Genomic DNA, 18899 nt, shown 5'->3' on the forward strand with positions numbered 1-18899 from the left:
CAGCTGCAGTGGGCTCACCACCAGAATTGCTAAATTTCTCCTTGTCCAAGTGATGCAGGTGACTTTCTTTTGGAGTTGCAATACCACTCTGCAAATAAACCTTTGCTGCGTAGAGTCTGTGGCACCCAAAAGGCAATGTGTCTTTTCTGCTCAATATGGCTCCTTAAGACACATTTGTTAATACTTCATTAAGTCATATTTCTGCAGATGCCCATTTTTAACATACTCTGTTACGAGTCACTTTGCTCAGTATTTTAGGTCTTGACTGTAACTTTCTCTTTATAGGTGAGTTCCCTCAAGACATTAACTGTTTCTGAAGACCTTTTCATTCTAACACCATCCATGCATTTTACAGAAATACATTTTTCTTTGTATTTCTATTTGAAGAGAATTCCATGCTAAAATACAGAGCAACCAGGACTATTAAAACGCACTGGTTTCTGATGAATGCTTCTCTAAATTGAAAAACAAGATGATACCAGATTTTATATTCTCCACTTTTTTTGTTTTCTAGTCATGTTCTTTAGAGGCAAATTGAAAAAAAAAACCCAAGGGCTCCTCAGTACTTAGCCCTTTACGTGTTTTTCTCCCATTATTAACTCTTGCATGATGGCAGCTCTTGCTTGAGAAGTTATCACTAACATTCACTGTCATCATTCGGAGACAACTTTAAACTGACTGGAATATTTATCAAACGGTGTGTTAGCACTCTCAGCTGAACTATAAATCATCCTAACTGACTCATGCTTTGTCACCCTCTGAAGCCTGACCCTTATTTTATTAATCCACAGGAGAAAATATATTAGATGGGAGTGAATAAAAAGAACAATAAATTAGCTGAAGAGCCTTTAATAGACATAGATGTCTTCGGAGAACAGGGTAAATTTAAATAGTGAAAAATCAGAGAAGTTTTGTATGTGGAATCTAAGGAAGTCATTGTTTGAAACTATAATGTCTGGTATCATAAATTATACTCCTTAATCTACGCAATTATGTGAAGTAATGCAGGTTGTCCCCAGCTAGGTATCGATCTAATTGTGTTCCCAAATATGCAAATTGTTTTTCTGATGTTAGTTGTTCCGTTGGAAGGGAAGATAGATTTATATTCTTTCCCTGACTTTGTACTCCTGCTTAAACTACTGTCCCTCACGAGTATTGTACTGTTTGTCACACACACACAAAAGCAAAAACCTAGGAACGTGTACTGGCAGAAATCTCTGATCCAAGAGAGTTAATGAGAATAATCCAATTAAAAAATGTAACAAACTTTCTTGTTGTGTCTTCTTTAAGACACCTGTCCTGACATACATCCTCAATTCCTAAACCACAAAGGAAACTCTATGGAACTGCTTGGTAACTGTAGTTAAAAGTCCAAGAAAAGTTCCAAAGTGTCCTGGACTAAGAACAGAGAATACATCTACAAACAAACTATCCATTGGCTTGCTATATTTGGAGTCATTCCATGGAAAGCAAACAAACATTGAAATGCAGGGAATTTAGGTTTTGTCCTCATAATGCCCAGAGTATCCTCCTGTGAAATACCTTCTAAAACCAACTGTACAGCAAGGTTAAGGTAGAAAACAGGTATTATTTGTTTCACTGTATGCATGTGTATGACCAAAAAACTCCATCTGTTATGAATACATGTACAAGAAAATGTGAAATTTTATTAGCTGCAGCATTGTAACTGCGTTACTGGAATACAAAAGAAAAAAAAAAAAGCTAAAAATATTTTTCAGGATTGTTCTCATAAGTGGAATTGTGCCAGGTTGTGAAGTACAAAATAATTATTCTGACTGATGTGCATTCACACTATTGTAAGTCACAGGCATGTTGGTTAAGAAGGCATTGCCTGTAAATGACTACAACTACTAAGGCTCACTATTGCCCAGCAGATATGAGGTCAGCATGTGTGTCACTTAGGTCATTGACTTGGGGGATGGAAGAGGGGTGAATTGGTAAGTGTGCCTGCTGGTAGACAGGAGAAATGGAAGTGTGAATGCAAGCTGGAGATTTAAACTTGTTCCTTTCAATTAAGTTAGTTGGTTCCTTTCAATTGAGTTAGAAACACGTACAATCTGTTAGAACATCTCTGGTGAGAGCGTAATATCATAAAGTGCAGTAATTTGATCATTTGCAGTCATCTGAACATCCCTAAGTTTATCCCTCAGGCAACTCCATTGACTTCCCTGGAACTACTCCAGGGAGGAATTAAGCCCTGTGCTCAGAGAAATAACAAATGCATTATATGTAGTTTTGCTCAAACTGTTGTTATCAGAGCATCTTTAATGTTGAAAAACCAAATTCTAAATTTTTCATACAAGATAAATTGGTAGGTATTTACTTACCTGAATGTGTCTAGATGTTGGACCAGAATAGTGCTGTCAACACTAGGCTTTGTCTTTAGTGTCCAGTACCATGGTCTTTTCTGATCACAGTTGATAATGAGGAACCTGTTTCTTTCAGTGCTTAAATAGTTGTGTCTTATGCTGGTTTCTGAAAAAGCTGTGTTTGTGCAAGCTCCTGCCCCCACAAAGGGAGGGAACAAGTCTATTGTAGGGGTTTTCCACATCTCCTCCTTTCCCCGCAAAGAACATATGCCCCTGCAGTGCCCGGAAAGGAGTGGCTCGCACCTCTTGGCTTATTCATGTTCTGCCTCCTACCTGTGAGACTTGCCCAGCAATCATCCCTGTGAGGGATTTTGAACCATGGAGGCTTTCACAAAAAGTATGTTCCCATTATTTTTCATGTAGACAGAGAAAACTTGTACACTAAAATACTGCAGATATGTTGATGCGTTAAGAGTAAGGGCGTGACGTTTGCCTGTCAGAGTCCTCTCGGGGACTTTCACTGAAGCAGTTTCGCAAAGTTGCAAATACAGGTAATTTATTAGAGTGACAGATATTACAGGTGCGGAATTGCCGTTGATAAAGGCGCTTACTGCAACAGCGCTAATGTACTATAATAATGCTGGCCCAGTTCTCCCGGGTATTCTTTGCCAGGGCAAAGGCGCAATTCTTACCAAGAAGGCGTCCCTATCTTGGGTGGAGGAAGAGGAGCACAGCCCGCCAACCATCTCTTCTAGATCTTCAGTCCCTTTCTCCCAACTTTTACCCCTTATTCTCCTCTTTTTATTCTCCAATTCTCCGTTTCCCTTGCCACGGGTTACGTGTAGCATGATTTAGGCAAAGAGTTGAGTGACAGTCATATACGTATAGAATTAGGCAGGGGTGTTAACTGTAATATTAATTTCCTAGATAATTAAGCAAAAGTTTCACTCCAGGGCAGCGTAGCCTTCAGTTTTGTGCTGAAACAGTCTTTCTGCACTCTTTAGCCGAAACAGAGCCGTCTTGCCTCCGCAAGGCTCCCTCTGTCAGCTGTTACCTCCCCTTGCAAGTTTTCTAGTAGGGAGAAGCAAATATCAGGACGCTTATCCTTTTGCTGGTTTTTTGCCAGATGAACAAGTTGCTCAGCTCTCGTCCTTGCTCTGTCCAGGCCATAATGACCTTATAAGCCTAGCATTTGTCCACATATGTGTATGTCAAATGGTACCCCTCACCTAGAATCTCAAAATACGGTGTAATTGCAACAGAGCAAATGAACGCACGGAAGGACTGTACTAAGTTATTTGCCAGAATCATGTAATGAAGCTGTTGCAGAGCTATGGAGCTACATTTGACTGCTGATGCTTCTCATTTACAGCCACAATAATCCTCTTGTGGTACCACAACCTGACGCATACTAAAATGATGATTCCCAGTGATGTTGTACCATTGACCTTAAGTCTCACACATGATCACTCTCACTTTCTGAGGTGCTTAACAGTCAAATTGGGTTTACCCTTATAAATGATTCATTTCCCACATTCCATTTTCACATTCTTGTTCTTTAATAATTTCTCAAGTTTTTAAAAGCATTTTTTTCATTATAGGGAAGAAAAATTCTGCATTTTTTTGAAGAGAAAAATTGTCTTTCAAAGAAATAGTTACTTATTTGGACTTCCTGTAGTCATTTAAGGTATTGAATTTAGAATTAATTAAAGTATTTATTAAGCTAATCTGTACAATATTATTTTATTTAGTTAGTAATAGGTCTAAATTTTGCCTAAAAAAGGGACAAAGCTGAATTAAATTACTGTCTTTTACCCATCTCCAGAATTTGCTTATGTCTTTTCCAGGATAACAAAAAGCACAGAAACAGTTCTTTGTGGTAAATTTTATGATTTTGTTGTTGACTTTATATATTCCCTATCTGTAAGCATAATAAAGAGAAAGGAATTAGCAAGGTGTTTTCCCTGTTGAAGAATCATGGTACAGTGCTTTACATTCGCAAGGGTTTTATTGCATTACACTATTTGAAATATATTCTTTTGTTTTATTTCAGGCTTATTGAAGGAACAACATGCCACATAATACACAATGCTCTGTTTTCTTTTTAAGTAGACATCATTGCTTTAGATTAAAATATGGGTCTTGCTAGGATATGCAGGTCTGGATTTTCTTAACGCATTAAATAATGTCACGTTATATGGTTAGCCATTTGAAATTCGTACAGAATTTGATATTCCTCACCAAGCGAAAATGGCAGGCTGGGCAATAAAATTGAGATCCTAGTTGTGAAATCTAGGTTCTTGTAGCAAAGCAGATTAACATTGCATTAGCAGGCTCCCTAACGCCAAAATGGCCAGTGAGTTCAATGTGTCGTACTCCCCAGTGTTTCCTTTAAAATCAGATGACTCAAAAAATTGAGGAACTTGAGAAAAGTGGGTTATTTAGCAACATTTGGGCCATTCACAAATCCTTATTCAGCTAATAAGAAATCAGCCAGCCTTCTGTTGGCACAAGGAGCAGTTGTAAATTCAGCTATGAATGTGAAGCATCTTGCTTTGGAAATTAAACATCATAGTGTGTAAATTGCTTTGAAAATTGAATTATTTGTAGTATTTTTTTAGATTAAAATAAGATCATTTTATCCTTCTCTTACTGGAGAAGTCTAAATGATGTCACTGTTATCCTCGGCTCAGTTTCCAGATTCTGAGAAGGAATCCACAGGATTGCTGTTTCAACCAGTTGTCTGCTTCCTCCTGCTCATACCACTGGTTTGGAGAGTTGTGGAAAGCCATGCAAAAACAAAAATAAAAATCCAGTAGGGAGAACAGGGCAGGTGTTGGTTTGTTACTTGTCCATGTTGTAACCTTGAGCCAGGCTGCCTTTGTTTACGGTGTTCACTGGTCTGATCTCTTGACATTTCTCTGACCAATTCTGATTTCAGAGAGGCAGAATTGGAATATGTAGTCTTGAAGTTCATGTATTGCAAGGGTACAAATAGTTGAAGCAATAGCTTCAGAAAATGCACACGTTTTCAGCTATAGACAGGATTTCTTATGTTGGTTTTGTGTTTAACTGGGTTTGATTAGTGTTTTCACGCTGGAAAAAACCCCAATAATTTGTAACAACTATTGTTGTCTGATAAAGATTTTCTTTTGCCTACAAATCATTTCTATAGATGAGGCTGGTTTTGGAAAAACTGAAGGATTGCCCTAAGTTGTATGATATGAAATTTAGAAAAGAGGCTGCTGGAGAAATGGAACAATGCTGGTAGGAAGTTATAATGGCAAGAAGAGCCGTGCAGTAGGATATACATTTGTTAGCCGCATTATGTATGTTGGAGACCGTCAGAAGAAGTTACAATGTGGCACACATGAAAGTAAACACATCTGCTCCGAGGTTTTTCAAGCAGGTTTCTAAATAACTTTTATTAACCCTAAATCTCTTAAAAGAAAATATCTTAAAAGATTATGACATAAGTTACTCTTTTGTAGTACAGGTATTCTAGCCTGTCCCACGTGTTGACTGAAATAAGCAAGAGTCTCTTCAGATTTCTAAAATGCTACCAAATTAGGAATAAACATGTTGCTATATAATAATAATAATAATGTTTATCATAGGTAATAGGCAGCAAGTGTGAACATCTTAAGATATAGCTACACCAAAACCTATAAAACTCTTAATGATAGAGCTGAGATTTTAATAAAAAATGAGTAAAACTAGCACAAAGTGCCCTGAGAGAAGAGTAGGAAAGTAGTGAGTTGAACAGTTAAACTGAGTCTTTCAATCACCTGTATAAAGTACTTTGGGCAGACTTGCCAGCAGCCAATGCAGCTTTTGGAATCTCCTCCATTTCGTCTAATTTAACAGGTGAAACTTTTGATGTGGAAATAGAGGGAAAGTTTACATTCTACTAAAAGGATGAAATTTTACTTTGGCAAATATGGTATAAATACTTGATAGGTCAAATTCAGTTTAGTCAGTGCCCAGGACACTGGTTGGTGGAAACTTGTTGAGACGTTGGACTGCAGCTAAACAATTTCAATTGTTCAGTTCCTGTCCTAACAAACAATCCTGTTAAAAAGCGGCTCTTTCAGATAGACTCTATAGGTAATGATAGCAGCTGAAACAATAGCCTCACTGCTTCAGGAAGGTGTTAATGTACCTTATGAAAATTCAGCAAACAGCCTTTGGTAGAACACACTATGTAAATGCAAATTTTATTCAACTTGTTAAAAATAATTGATAGAATCAAAAAATAGTTAAGGTTCCTTTATGATTCGAAGATGAAGTCAGACAGCAATGTACCGACACAGAGAATACTGTTTATGATTAAACATAAAATCAGATTTTGAAAAACAAAATCAATGTACAGCATGTCTATCGACGCTACTAGCTGTGCGATAGTCCTGTTTCTGTCTTGCGGATTTCTATTAACTTAAATGGGAAAGTTGTAGTTCACACAGCAGGAAAGCCAAATTGTACTATAAATGGGACTACATTTTCCTAAGAAGCTGACCGTAATAATCAGTCAGGCAAAGTTCCCATGGCATATGGAGAAAAAGGGAGTCTGTGACTGTGCAACTTGTTCGGTTGGGAATTTGATTCTGTATGTCCAACTAAACTACGTTACTGGGGAAAGGAAATATATTTTGGAATCGATAAAGGCAATTCCAATTCTTGGTTACCGTATGGCAGGAATGATCCTACCGTTGAGATTTGAAAGGCAAGGTGCAAGCAGATGCTTACACAGTTGCAACCTGCTAAGTGAGTGTTAAAGACCTACTCTGTATTCATGAAAACACTGAATGCAAGCTGCAGGCTTGAACATGAAGATAGAACGAATAGAGCAGAGAGACCAGTAAATCTGATTAGTAATACAATAAAGGTCATTACAGTCTACCTGAACAATTAAAATGTAGTGATTTGCAGAATGGAGTGTAGAACTTCTGTGTACTGTACACTTACAAACAGTACCACAGCCAAGGAACTGATGTGCAGCTGTGTTATTAGGTATCAAAACTACTGTAAGAGCTACTTGATAAAGTAAAATCAAACTGATTCCTGTATTGCAAGCGGTTGCCCATGCAATAGATGAGTGGATGTGAGGCAAAGTAGAATTGGATTGATATACTTATGCTACATGGTTCCGTAAGGTAAACATCTCAGTGGAAGGGAGCATAAATGTATACTGATCCTCAGGAAGTTACACAGCATTTCCCAGAGAGATCCCTCTGAACAAGCCGGCTCTAACAGGGGCAGCTATAAAAAAAACCATAACCCAGCAGTTGTAAAGTGATAAAGCAACACCATTACTCTGCACAGTTCACTACTCTTGTCTTCTCTGTAAGTTTTACTCTTAGAATTTTGCTGTTTCCTTTATAATACACCAGGCACAGTACTAAATGGTGGAATTTTTACTTGATATGTTGATAAGCAGCAGCATATTCAGCGTCTCCTTATGGGGACACTGAGCAAGTGTTTAATTCTGGTCCCTTTGGCTCTTCTAGTCACTGATGGACTGAATGCAGAATCTTTGCTTTTTTTTCTTTCCAATTTTTGAATAACCCACACTTTTCTTGAACCCATCAGTGCACCAAATACTTCACTATAGGAGGAAAAATAATTTGCAAGAATAGAAGCTTCTTAGACCCCAGTTTCCTACTAAACCTATTGCTGGAAGTTCTGAGAAGCTTCATATTCCTTAATGACATTCCTAAATAATGAAAAATATTTGATATTTGCTTTTTGGTATGCACACAATGAGCAAACACAAAAAGCTTCACAAAAAGGACACGAAACGAAAAGAAGCTTACAGGAAGACTGGAGAAGTGAAAGTTTCAAATCTTTGATTTATTCCATGTGAGTCGTATTGTTCCTTTGAAATATCATCCTATCATTTATCACAGAATATTTTTTATGTAAAAAAAATGGCCTGTTTTAAACATTTCTTCTTATCTTCTAATTCATGTAGGTTTTGCAGCCTTATAATAGGCAAAATAGAAACACTTTCAAACTGTTACCACTGGAAAAGTTCATTTACACGTTATTTCCACCCAAATACACTTCAGATTACTTAAATGCAGTTCAGTGAGTCAGACGTGAATAATTACAGTAAGATCTTACAGGGATTACAGCTGCAACGTAAAGTAAACCATGTATTCGTTAATTCTCTGCTGTAAGGTGGTTGGGGCTGATCTCGTTGAGTTTGTATGTAGTTAAACTCCTTTTAATCATGAAGCTATAGGAAGTTCTATGGATTGTGAGAAATCTTTTTTCTAAGGCAAAGCCAAGATTGACTTTGAACTATAGTGATTAAATCCCTTCCCTGAGCTAGAGGAAACTGGATTTCTATCCTTGTGCCAATGAATATTTATACAAAGTGGAACAGAATCAACAGGAGTAAATTTAGTATTTTCTGGTTTGGGATATGTTTGCATGTGTGGTTTAAGACAAGTACATTCCTATAACATCCAAAGGGAGAAGATGAAATGTACACGGCTGCAGAGAATCTAAGCTTTGACTCGCATACCGAGTGACAAGCATGTATATTTCTTTGTGTATCTAAAATTAGAATTTAAATTTAGGAATTGACATCTCGAGTTTCTAGCTGGAGAATTTAGAAGCCCAATTCCCACTTACCTGAAAAGAAAATTAGGATCCTAGGAGATGAAGTTTCTCAAAAATGGTACTTATATGTGTAAGTCGCCTTATATTTGCATAGTACTCTGCCTGCATGATGATTTACTTTGAAATAAATTTGTTTCTAGGCATAAGACTAGAAAAGAGATGCAAAGATGGTGACTTAGAAGCCTTGAGAATCGACAGTATTTAAAGATTTTTTTAAACTAAACTGTATGTGTCCTGATCTTAGGTTTCTTTAAAATTTATTCAGAATTACAAATCACTGCTGGAGGTCATTGAATCTATTCTATCAGTACTAGCTCCCGTAAAACATATAATAAATTGCGAGTGCCTAGGTATTTATTTAGAATATTTTTTGTTGATCTCATGCTAAGAAAGGCGATAAGAAATGAAACAGAATGCAGGCACACACGCCTAGCAGTTAAACAGGCAACGCTATTTGTTATAAAGGAGGATAAAATTAAATATTGTGATTTCATATGAAGCTTTAGCACCATTTCAAGTGAGGGACACACACTTATTCAGCACTTATTCGGGAATTAAGCCACAGAGTGGGAGATGGGTAATCAAAGTTCAGTAGTCGCTCTGTATGATAAAGGGAAAGGTTAAAAAGTTATTCTCAGTGGTGTCTGGAACTGCTATATGTACCTTGCATGTCCCTTTCAAAGCTCAGCAGCTTCCCAGCATCTGGACTAGTGGCAATATAGACTGCCCTACTATGAAATAAATAAATAAATCGTAAGGGAATTTTTCACTGCATATGGTTTGCCAGAGGAAATTGTCTCAGTCAATGGCCCACAGTTTATTTCAGAAGAATTTGACATGTTGTTAGGTATAAATGCAGTGAAGTATGACAAAGTTGCTTCATTTCATGAAGCATCAAATGGAGCAGTGGAACATTTTTTTTCAAGCCATTAACCAGACAATCTCACTAACAATATGTTATGAGAAAACTGGAGTCTGTTTCGTTCCTTTTTTTTTTTTTTCCTTTTTTTGGTACAAAAAGTCCTCTGTATGTCACAACAAAGGAAACATTTAATTTGTAGTTTTTAAATAGACTGAAAAGTCCTAAGGCTTGTGTTGTTACCTTAACATAATGCTTCTGGGCTATTACAAGCAGTGGTAACACTGTATTTACTGCGTCACCAGGCTGCGTAGGGTTAGAAGCTTTTATGGCTGGAGTCACAAAATACTGGCCTTCTTGTTAAAGCTTAGCCCTTTGTGGAGTCAATGACAAAATTCTCACTTGCATGGAGAAGGGCTGGTTTTCCTCCCTTTGTCCACTCATGCAGGTTAGAAAATGCTCAAGAATTTGAAATTTTGAGTAAAGCAAAGAGGAAGCTGAGCTGAGAGCAATGAGTATAATGAGCAATTGTGTCAGACAAGTCATTTCTTACAAGGATCTGAAGAGTTTGTTTTCCTGCTTTTTCATTTTGACCTAGGAAAGTGCATGGCATTGTCACAAAAAGCTATTGCAAAGACTGAAATGAATGAAGAATAATGATTATATTGAGAAAAATAGTGTTTTGCTGTCCTATAGAGATGAATTGCTCAACTGACAATCAGGGTATCAATACTTGCCTTAGTTCTCTACCACTGATTTATTATGTAGCTATTTCTCTTAGCCATACAATAAATATTTTGATCTTATTTTTGGTATTATCTGATCAGATTGAATGGCAGTAAAGATTGGTTCTTACTGTATGCCCACATTGTGCATAGTACCATGGCATCACAAACAGCCCCTAATAGTACAGTAAATAACAAAATAAAGATGAATAAGCTGTCCAAATGTGAATGCAAAGTGTGGAGAAATTTCAATCAACCCACTTAGGGCTTTTTAAATTGTAAATTTGCTTGGGAAAAGAATCTTGAGTGAGCCTAGTAGAGCTGAAAAACTATTTATCCTTCTGAAAAGGAGAAAGTAGGCCTCACAATGTGAAATGCAATCAATGGCTAATACAACTTTCAGAGCTACAGTTTAAAATGTGGTGTTTAATTTTATTTTCAGGTGTTCCAATGCTTCTTAATCTCATTCTTTTGCTTTCTTTTTTGGGGGTTTTGCTTTACTTGTGGTTGGATTTTTCCTTGCATTTTGGAATTGCTTATGACTTGCATGACTCAGCAGTAGAAGAAAAAAAATCTGTTGGTCAATTTTAGAACATTGTAGGTGGGAGATTCTCATCTGGTCTAGTTTCTCATAAATACATTCAAGTGAACATATCTGAGAGAATTTATACTGAGACCTACCCCCTGTGTTTCGAAGGTAATATTTTCCTGTGTATGAAGGGGAAGATTTGCCGAGAGGAGGGTTTCACAGAGGCCAGCAGCCTCTCCTTTTCTTCCAGGTGTGGCCCATCTGTTCCCCATCACACAACACAGCTGCACAGCTCTACACAATCTCCTTTCTGCTCTGCCTTCATACCTCTCATTCACATTGTGGCTGCGTCTAATACATTGAAATCACCAAAAAGCTGAGGGCATTATTAATAGCTTTTTGACAAACGATGGTTTTGAAAACCGTCTCAGTCTATCTGTATTCTGACTACAGACAATTCAGTCAAAGAACAGTCTCTGATAGGGAGAAATATCACTGTCAAGTTCAGTGCTGGTGGCAAGGTCACCAAGGAGATGGTCTTAAATGACAGTGTCATGAACTTGCCAACTGATTCTTGCCAGCTTGCTGGGGTTCTGGCCAAACCCTTCAGCATGATGGACAGGACAAGTACAGATGAAGCCTTTGCCCTGTTCAGCTAGAGAATGGTTGATGATGAATAGAAATGACTCCCAATACAACACATTACATTATGTTTTATAAGCACAGCTGAGCTGTCTCCAGCTTACTTGCGGGTCTGAATAACTTTCCTTTAAATAGGTGTTCTTAACAGACGTGCATACAGATGAATGTATATTTTTTTGCCCACAGGCTCCTGTTGACCAAATATGGAGTTTCTGTGTTTGCTTTGATGCCGTGTGGTTAGGTTTATGGTTTGTGGGGTTTTTTTTCATATATGTTACCTCATATTTGTGACAACTTCAGCTTTTATGCATTTAGTTCTATTGGATTGTCTGTTTTCACGGTACGTGATTTTAGCATGTATTTCTCTCCACATTTTGCATGTAGAAAAAATCCAGTTTACAGAGGCCATTTCAGGATACACTTACTCAGGCCAAACAGTTCTAAATTTCAATCCCAAAATTTCAAAAGAAATCCCGCTCTCCATTGTTGAAGTAGTTCAGGTAAATAAACTCAGAAGAATAGAGCCATGCCTGTGGGATAACGTTTAAAAATTTGTAAAGAAACAGGCATAATTTTATAGTACATCTTGAACTCAGTTTAATTGAAGTAATTAATTGGGAAAAATTATGGACAGTCATACACAGGAGATTTATGTGTAGAGAACCTAATTTAATACAATGCTGAGACTCAATCTACTCTCTTAATCTGGGCATGTAATTTTTTTTAATATTAAGGAGTTGTGTGTGTATGAACTGAAGATGCTTGTATCCCTAATTACTTAATTGCTGTATGCAAAATCATTCTTCTCCTTACAAGCAATTTAATATTAGGATTGTTCAGGATTATATATGGCTTGACTTTAACAAATAATATTGAATATTACTTGGCCATTATTTCCAAAAGGAAAGTTACAAGAAGTGGTTGAGTAACTAAAAGCCGGTCATTGTATATGTAGGTTTCCTGTTAGCTTCCTTCCTTGCAATATTCTCTAACCTTACACTAGTGTATGCTGTGCAAGAATCAGTTTATCCATGGTTTTTCTATTTTTTCAGGAATTAGAGTTTTAAGGATTTCTTCTTATTCTCCGATACTGAAAAGCCAGAATGTAATTCAAGTCGGAAGGGACATTGGGAGGTCTCTTGTCCAAGCCCTTGCTGAAAACAGGGCCAGCTATGGGCTCAGACTAGGTTTCCTGGGACTTTATCCAGACAGATTTGGAAAACTTCCAAGGATGGAGACTGTAACAGTATACACAGAAATGTCCAGATGATAATAATTTCAGTATGATAAATATGTGCTCTGACTGTAACAGACTCCCCAGATTAACTGTACCTTTGGACCCCTGCCCTGAAAGGTTCTTACCTGCTCTGAGGCAGGTCTGTTGGAAAGTGGTTAGAATTTACAACAGTCAGTATCTCCCAGGTGCCACAGGTTATCTGAGCAGTGTGAAATACTGGCTGCTTGGCTGGATCCTTTCAGATAATGGTCAAGGATGTGGTTGTACTGAAATGGGAGGAATTAGACAACTTTGTTCCCGTTAAAGATCAGGTCAATTAGCATGTGGTTAGGCTTTTAAGTCAAGAAGTACATGCAATTTAGCAAAGCACCAAGTGATTGAATTGATTGAGTTTGACACTTAAACTGCCAGGAGGAAGAGATGACTTTCTTATGTGCCTGATGAGGGCATATTATACTTGACAAGCAAATGTCAGTGCTATTATAACTACCAAAACAATCCTCACACAGAAGATGTTTATAAAATATATTTACTTTAATGTTAATAATAGTAAAAATTAAGATAGTGATGAATACAAGCTCCATCTGTAACTGTAAAACAGTAGCTATATAGATAGGCACTATTTCAGCTATCTTCAGAAATTTTAGTCGTTTCATTAAGGATGCCAGAAGCAGCCTCAGTAGAAATATTTACATTTTTATTTCAAAACAAGATAGCCTCACATTGAAGATGCTTTTGTTCCCACTGAAGTGTCAGGAGCAGCAGAAGTTATTTAAACTTGCTCATTTCTAGAAGTGAAGTACCTGATTATTTTGCAGATATTTTAAGCTCTTATTAGAGTATGTTCCAAAGCTAAACATTTCAGTACAGGGTTCTGCAAATCTTAGTCTGTATGCCTTCATCCTCTTACTGCTTAACTTGATAGAGATTTGGGTCAAATATTTGTCTCATTTACAGTAATGGAGTTCATGACTGTTTTACAGGAAACTAGCAAAACCCTAGAACAGTATCCAGAAAGAAAGCTACATAGTTAGAAGCAATAAAAAATGAAAATGCCTGCTATGTGCTGCATTGGAAAGATACAGAGCAATCGTGTAATGTTCTGACTGGATTATGAATAGCAGACATTACAGTGCATTATTAGACTGTTTTTTGAAGCAACTATGGATTTTTCAAGCTTTGCTTATTTTGTTTTTTCATAAGTTAAGGTTTAGCTTTTACATTTTCATAAAGGAAGCTGCAGTCCACTTGAAAGTAAATAAAATTATGAAATATGTTTTTATTTCATAAATATAAATATGAGGTGAACAAAGCAGGAATGTAATCACCAGTATCTGAAAGAGATATACTCTGTGTTTCTCAGCCTATGTGTTACTGAATAGGATGGGCAGATATTAGCATTTTTAATGTCTTCTAACAGCATATGACAAATGTGTCATGAATAATTAGATATTACTAACTACTGAACAGTGCTTAATTCACTTACCTGCCGGTACATTTGCCCTTTCTATCTGACAGCTCAAGTTGAATAAATGCTAGCTCTGGCCCTGAACCACGAGCTGTGTAGGGCAGAAAGGTCAGTCTTTCACATCACAGAGTGAAAGCTCTTTACGCTGAATAGTAATGCAGCTCCTGAGTCTGTACTGTTTGAGTCTGTACTGTTTGAACAAAACTGCCTGGATGGTCAGTGGTATGAACTGGTACTGGGCTTTGCTCTCATCTTTAGACGGTGTGGTTTTAATGCAGGTGAGACATGAATTAACTTCAATGAACTAAGAAAAGAGTTTCTCAAGATATACATCTATATCTGTATGTCAAGAAGCTTACTCTTACATCTTAAACATTGTAATGGCCAGGTCCCCAGCTAATGACAACTCCATTTCATTGAAGTAAAGAATCTCTGCTATTTTCTGCTACTTATAGACTTAGTTGACTGCATTGTTTGGAAGAGTGTGCTGAACTTCAGATCTTTAGATATACTAAAGCCTCCAAACTACAGTGGATGTGTGTGTGGTTTTAAAGATTATGCTGCCTTTGCTTTAAAGTTGTAAGGTCAGGTTTATATTACTGTACTGGCTTAGAATATTCTTCACACATATCTGTAAGCCTACACTAGGCAATAAAATCAAATTTACAGCTTGAATAGTATTGATTACCTTAGCATTCTTTGCCAATGTTGTCAACAATTTACATTTTAGGCAGAAAATAAGGTCACACTGAGGGCCAAGACCCTGCTCCAAATGCCATTGAAATCAATGGAAACTTTCACACTGACTGCAGAATACTTAAAGGTCAGGCTCTAAAGTCCAAATTCTCATGCTGGAAAGCTGCCCGGTGCGCAGGTTGGCCACTGAACAAATAGGCATGGAAAGAAACTCACATCCTGTAGCAGACAGTAGTACTTTAACTGTAAGCCTTAGAAAAAGGCAGCATTTTGCTGTAAGCAGTGGAAAAAAGGACAAAGAAAGTTTTTTATTAAAAAAAAAAAAAGCCATTTTGAAAAACAACAATCCAGTATGTTTGCTGTGATTAAAGGGAAAACTGGAAAAAAAGAAACATTTTAGTGGAAAATAATGAGAGTATAGATGATTCAGACTACAGGAGGTCTCAATGTGTAGTTCAGACTATGTGAAATTCCATGAATGAAAATGGAGGCTGATAAATAGAAGAAAAGGTAAAAGAGAAAGTGGGATGGCAGGGTCTTCCACATGAAGATCATATAGAGATTTTGTGATGTGTTGTCACATCTTCCACATCTGTGAGAAACCATTCCTAAAGTAAAAGCTAATTTAAAGTGCAGTGAAGTTGATGCAATGTTAGGTCATTTTTCTTTTATGAAGCTGTCTTTGCCTTTCTTAGCATGTGTGATGTATTCACTCTCATTGCTTCTTAGCAAATGCACTTTGTGTATATGCCTGAAACATGCGTTTTGATGAGAAGATGGGAGCTTTTGCATCTAAACTGAGGAAATGGGAATTAAAGAAGCATTGAAATGTGCGTCTGTGCTGTGCTTTCTGCTGTTGAGATGTGGTGCAGCTGTTTCTCTTCAGGGAGGCAGGTACATAATAAGAGAAAGCACAGTGTCTTTGATGAAATAAGTTGCTGTTTTGTCATGAGAAGACATGACTGTGGGGGAGGGATGAGCAAGTTCTTATTCACATCAAGAGAAATATTAACCAAACCAATAAGATTACTCTTTTTATAATTGATGTGAATGCACTTAACACACATATATATAAATACATTTGTTATACAGCACAACTCAGGTTGTGTTGGTCTTCACCTATAAGAGAGAAATCCTGAGTTTTCTTTCCCATCTGTTTGGTGATTAACTGTTTCAGGGGTGTTTTAAAAATTGGAAAGAATATTTATTTTCTTTTTTTATTTTTTTTTTTAAATTATATTAAGTCTGTGGGAGTCATCTACCCACAGGATTACATAGTATATATATGGTTTTTGTTTGATCTTAAGTGAGAAGTGGGGAGATACCGTATTTATATTACAGGTGCATGAACTTCAGAGGCCAACAGTAAAAACTATTTAATAGCTTTTTATATAAAAAATAATTACAAAATTTTTATCATTCACTATCTCACAGAATATGTTCATTCATAAGATGGTCTTAAAATTGCCTGTTGTGAGTTTGTGTATGCATATGATGATATATTGATGACAAAGCAATTTACCCCTTTCACTAATCATAAACTGTGTGCTGTGACTAAGCACGATTAAAAAGAAGCAAACACAAGGCATTTCTTTCAGCATCACTCACGTGCCTATTGGATCGGTAAACTCTTAAGACTGGGATTATATCTGCTCTGTTGGTTCAGTCCTGTGTTTTTCAATGATAAATTATATTTTTATGGTTAAATAATTAGTTACTTTATTTCCGTGAATATTTATAGGATGCTGATCCAAACTCTGTTTGCTCATCATTTTCATTTTCATTATTATCTGTAACATAAGTTTTAACATATGTTTTAACCACAATTGCCTCTTAAAAAAAGTGAAGTCTGTCCAGTGACCATTACACTGGATTGTTTTTGTGCATTCACGGCTTCTGTTGGCTATAGTACCAGATGGGCTAATGTGTGGGCGATCATTTCCTCTAGATGCTTCCTAATGACACTGTACATATAGGCTATTAGTAGGAATGATTCAGCTGAAACTTCAGATCTGTTGCCTGTGCTACTTACAGAAGTTAGAACTGGAAGGATCTCTTGTTTCTTTCCAAAAAGTAGCTGCTCTTTTCTGTGTTTGCCAGTCAACTTGCTGTGTTGGTTTTCATATCCCTGAAGCTTTTGTTAGGGTTTCATTATCATTAGGATTTCCAGAATCCTCTCTATCTCCTGCAAGGAGGTAACAACTTTAATATTTTCACTTCACTATGTAAAGGTAGTCTTCCATTTTTGGTAGTGTGAAATGATGAAAGGGCTTTCAGACAGTCTGTGTATTCAATCTCATAAATTATTTAAACATATTTGTGTGTTATTTTACCAGGCTAATACTGAGTTCTCACTGCATTTATCATTACACTTTTTAAATTTTTCTGATGTATATTGTGGTATCATTAAAACTTTTTAGCAGCATTGAAGGAACTCATGCCTGTAGCTAAATGGAAAAGTAATATGGTCATTTCCTTGCGTTCACAATAAATTTTCTATGCTGTTCACCCCAAGGCTCTTAATATTGAGTGAAATGTACTCCTTAGACAGACATAAGACCTCATTGTAATTGTAAATCCGCAGTCAAAAAAAGCCTTGAGAGTACTTGCAATACAACTGTATTATGTTCCAAGTTGAACAGTTATAGCTCAGTGTTTAGATTAACATGGAGTGGAGAGACTTCGTCCGTGTTGGTGGTGTGCAGAACCTCAGACTTGGCAATTGGAATGGGACTATTACTTTGGATTGGTCTTAGAAGTTTTGAAGATAACCGTTACCTCTGCTTATGTGTACATCACACAATATGCACATAGGCAGTCTTGCACGTGAATTTAAGGTGGCTACCTAAATATGTTAGATAAAAATATATATTTTAGATCTCCAAAAGTTATGTTGCTAAGGCTTGAGAAGTTTTGCTAGACAAGTGACCAAACCACTTAAGTGACGTGACAGGAAACAATCTCTTCTGTGAAATGGTCTGTGGAAACTTGAGTGTCTTTGGAGTCTGAATGAGATGAATTTTGAGGAAAGATGGCTGGCTGACAGTTAAGAAAACATTTGTTGGCTTCTGTATTTGAGTACTGCAGAAGGTGGTTTCTTAACACTCTGGCACTGCTTCATGTAGAGAACATATTTTTAAAAAAATATTTAAAGATTTGTTAGTAATTGTTTCATTGTGTTAGTAGGAATGTTAAAGTTACCAATACCTTGTTGTCTGAGACCAGTCTAGATCAAAAATACCACCCTCAGAGTGAGGGAACTGCAGTAGAAGGCAGGCTTCAGAACAGAAAATTTTCTAATTTATATTTTGCTGTAGGCATTCACAGTTGCACTTTGACATAAATTCAGATAATGAAATTTCTCATCAAGTTATTTGCTTCAATTCTCCGTTGGCCCCATTTTATTCAGCATAGTTGTTAACCTTTGTGCAAAGGGAGCATGATCTATTTTCAAAGCAGTAAAAAGAAAGAACGATGGCATTGTACAATTAATCCATTTTTCACACATGAATAATACATAGTATCATGATGAAAACTGGACCTGGATAAAGAAAGGAGGTTTCATCAGCCATCCGGTTTCTATGCCAGGTGAAAACATTAGTAGTAAATAGCTTAAAATCACAGACACCCCAGTGTTCGCCAAATTCATGTTCCTCATCTGTTTCCATTTATTAAGGAACATGGGGGTTATGACTAGACAGGTACTTAGGTGTTGGTAACTATATACAATTTTACCAATGCCTTGAATACAAGCATGCATTACCTATAGATAGGTCTTGAACCCAG

This window comes from Leptosomus discolor, chromosome 3 (genome assembly GCF_034619465.1).
Source record: "Leptosomus discolor isolate bLepDis1 chromosome 3, bLepDis1.hap2, whole genome shotgun sequence".
Lineage (NCBI taxonomy): Eukaryota > Metazoa > Chordata > Aves > Leptosomiformes > Leptosomidae > Leptosomus > Leptosomus discolor.